This window comes from Diorhabda carinulata, chromosome 9, assembly GCF_026250575.1.
Source record: "Diorhabda carinulata isolate Delta chromosome 9, icDioCari1.1, whole genome shotgun sequence".
In the NCBI taxonomy this organism is placed as follows: domain Eukaryota; kingdom Metazoa; phylum Arthropoda; class Insecta; order Coleoptera; family Chrysomelidae; genus Diorhabda; species Diorhabda carinulata.
Window position 1 is genome coordinate 5787849 of NC_079468.1, and position 4138 is coordinate 5791986.

The 4138-nt window shown below is 30.7% G+C and overlaps 1 non-coding gene across 1 annotated transcript; it reads right to left on the bottom strand.

Annotated features, from left to right (window-relative positions):
* Positions 1-248: 248 nt before the first annotated feature.
* Trnaw-cca (transfer RNA tryptophan (anticodon CCA)) lies at positions 249-320 on the bottom strand. The gene has a single exon. It is a non-coding gene; the product is annotated as a tRNA-Trp (tRNA).
* Positions 321-4138: the final 3818 nt, after the last annotated feature.

A 4138-nucleotide genomic window follows, 5' to 3' on the forward strand; every position in this document is an offset into this window, starting at 1 on the left:
AATAAAATTCGTCGTGCGGTCCGTAGGACCGTTCTGGGCTGTGGGGAAAGTCCAGTTGCGGGCCTATGGACCGCACTGGTGCTCAACTGATTAAGCTAATTTACGTATAAGTACATATTTCATATAATAAGAAGGAATCCACGAACTTTTCAATTAACAAGTTATTTAACAATTTTTATTGTGGAAATACAGGTTTATGGAAGTACTACATATATTGTTATAAAATAAAAAGTAGGAAAAATCAGTTTTGACCCCGACGTGATTTGAACACGCAACCTTCTGATCTGGAGTCAGACGCGCTACCGTTGCGCCACGGAGTCATGTGTTTACGTTACACAAATTATAATAGAATATTATATCAAATTAAGTAAATTATTTTATTTGCAAAACGTAATGTCGTGGTCTAAAGAATTTCCCCTAATGGCAATAATATGGAATCTGTAGGTCACGCATGACGCATATAAATAAATATGGATAGTATCTAAAGATATTTCTCACTAAGATTCAACTCTCCAATATCATTAATGGTCAGTAATATTTTTTTAATTGATCGTTCAGTTAAATTTACAACATTTCCATCCAGTTCTGATTTCGCAGTTTCCTGAATTCATAAAAAAACGTCTTAGAACTAGGATACGTTTATTTACAAAATAATATTTACATACATTTTCAACTAAACTAAGGAAAATTAGTAAACGTAATTACAATATAAGCTAATAAAATACAGATTGCACATACAGATACAGATGCACATCATTACAATGATATAAAACTATCATTTTGGGATTTAACAAAAAAAATATTGCTATGATAACAATTGAGCCAAAAAACACAAAATTTATATATATTAAGGTACGTAAAAAGGTGTGAGTCGATTTGTCAACCAATATAAATAAAAAATTAGTAATATTGATACCAGAGATACATAAAATATCACAGTACTTTAGTAGTATAATGAATAAACTATACTATTACAGTTGAAATAAAAGGTTGTAGATACTTATTTGGCATATAAAAAGAGCAAAAGTTTTATCCTATGTAGTCCATCGTTTTGTTGTACCTTGTCTATGGATATTTCTTAATTCTAATTAATGAATTCTTTCATTAAATTATTTAAACTTTCTTCTATATACTCAAATGTTCCAATTTCACAAATCTTCTTCCATGTATTTAACTGCTCTTCGATATTCTTCAAACTTTCACTGATATTTTGATTGTTGTTTTCTGATGAACTTGATACATTACCATTTCCCTGTGTTGTTTCTACTAGTTCCAGCTACAGTCAAGAACCTGATTTTTCTTTGTGTGATAATTCACATTTATTTCCACTTTTAGCTTTCCTCTTGTCTTTATTTATATGTTTACTTTGGTTTTTAGTTTTTAAATGTATCTGGTACTACTTCTATACCGTCTGCATATGGGTGATTCCGTTCTAACTGTGATTTTTTGTATTCAAAATTTCAAGATTTTAAAATTTAACTTTTCTAACTTTTTTATGCATATTATTCATCTATTTTACTGTAAAAATAAAACTCTAAGAGGAATTTACTACAACTTCAAAGTATCACGAGCAAGACACAAATGTCGGATTTTGAGTTCCACGGTACTGACTCATTTATCCACGGTACTGACATGGTAACTTAAGATATTAAACAACAAGTGCATCAATTTTCCTCAGTTTGATCATAAACATTAGAATTTATAAGGTAATTAGTTTAAATCATTTGTTACGACAAAAAAAATTAATAATTTATCGGTAAATTCTAGGAATGGACATGACACGGTACTGACATGGTAACTTAAGATATTAAACAACAAGTGCATCAATTTTCCTCAGTTTGATCATAAACATTAGAATTTATAAGGTAATTAGTTTAAATCATTTGTTACGACAAAAAAAATTAATAATTTATCGGTAAATTCTAGGAATGGACATGACACGGTACTGACATTCAAGTGATGTAGTATAAGTTTTCTTTAAGTGGCAAGTTATATTGTATAAAAATAATGTTTAAATATCTTAAGAATTATTCAATTAACACAAAATTTTTATTAATTGATTATTAATTAATGACTAGTACAAAAAAACATTACAGGACATTGAATATCACAGTTATAATGGAATCACCCATATACTAATCCGTTTATTTCTCCAGTTCTAGGTTTCTGTAGCTAATGATTGTCTCCCTCTTCGTAGTTTTTTTCTATTATTCTTATCCATAACAAGTATAAATAGAAGAAGACTAATACTACCTCCTTGTTTTACCCCTATTTGCTTTTTAAATTTCGTGCATCTCATTCCGTCTATTTGAACTTTTAGATATATCAAATGTATTTTTCTGTGTCAATTCATCATCGTCGGTTCTTGCATAATCATCACACAGATACTTCATTGTTGATACCAATAACAAGAAAAGTTAAAACTTCATCAATTTCTGGTTTCTTCAACACGAAACTGTAGCTCTTTAAATCATTTCTTGAAATATCTGATACACTATAACGGCAGTTCTCACAATATTTTTCTAATGACTTCTTAGTCATTGGTTCCTTCAGATTATTGTATTTTTCTCCTTTCCTCACTAATAAACTAAAAATAAATATTTCAAATAAATCATAAATGAGCGTAGGAAATTCCGAAGAGTTGGTTTTGCGAGTAGACTACTGAGAGTTGTAATAGCTACATCAAAATGAATTCTGGTCCAATTGGTGGTTTTAATAATCCAAGAGTGGCGACCGAATTAGCCTTTGAGTGATTAGGTACCCAAATTAACTGGACTTTGCAGCCATTTGCAGACTTTTTTGCCTTCCAGTACATGCCTAGAGCACAACATTACGGCTTTAATGGAAGCACTGCTATATGAGCAGAGTGAGTGTTTCTATGGCGCCTATTCAGTCTCATATGTTCACATATAATCCCAATGAAAATTTGGCTTACGCAGCCGGCCACATTTTTTATAAGCGAGAAATATTTACTTATTTTGAGGAAACCTCCACAGAACACTGTTCTAGAGAAGCTCTAGAACCATCCGTGTATCTGTTTTCTGTATTGTTAACCGTGGCCGTCACCAGGAAATATATTTTATGAATCTCAATGAAAAAATATTCTGGTTTATACATTCATACAAATATAATAATAATAATTGAGACAAGACCATCATTCTGCGCAAAATATTTATTTTGAAAAGCTCAGAGTTTTATTCTTAATCAAAGCTAGGAACAACAAAGCACTTCGACTTGGACGTAACCACAACTAATCTGCTGGTGATCAAATCAACCAAATCAGTGCAAATCTTCGCCCAAGGATCAATTCAGAACTCATAATGTATTGACATAGACCACTGTTTATAAGTGAATAGATATTTAATTCGAAATGAGCGTACAATTAACTGACCACTGGTAACATTGGAAACTTTCACGTCCAACTATACGGATGTGGACAATTAACCTGGTAACCTATCTTTTATTTAGTCCTCCGAGCATCACATGTTGTTTTATGCAGAAATTTTGGTTTTCTCTTCATATTCATCAAGAGAACGTTTATTTTTTATTTATATAAACAATTGTAAGAGATTTATCTGGTAATATTTTTGTAAACTTGATAAATATTTTTCGTTTTCTGAGAAACTCACGCTGCACTTACGAGAATTAGAAGAATGTATTACAATTTAACATTTAATCCAAATGTTGATCAAGACAGCGGCTCCTCTGAAAATGTACCGCTCGTTTTATTTATTGCGATACGCAGATGTACACTATTGAACGCAGTATGTCGTCGAGAATTCCGATAAATTATACAGAACGTTACAAATAATTTATGGAAGATTGTTGGACTTCCTAAAATTTCAGAAGACGTTCCTATGGAGCTGGTCACTGAAATATTCCTTCGGTTACATTTTTTTTATTTATATATAACTATTGGAAATAAAAATAACTAAAGTTATTTCCGAAATTCTAGCGATGTTTTAATAACTGAATTTTAATTTTGAATTTATTAGAACGATTTTTCATGTTGTGATAGGGATATTTATTACAAGATTCAATATAAACGAATCTAGTGGTAAAAGATGAAAATTGATCACATGATGAAGTATTAATAACAAGAAGCAGCCAATGAGGTGGAAAGTATAATAGCACTGTA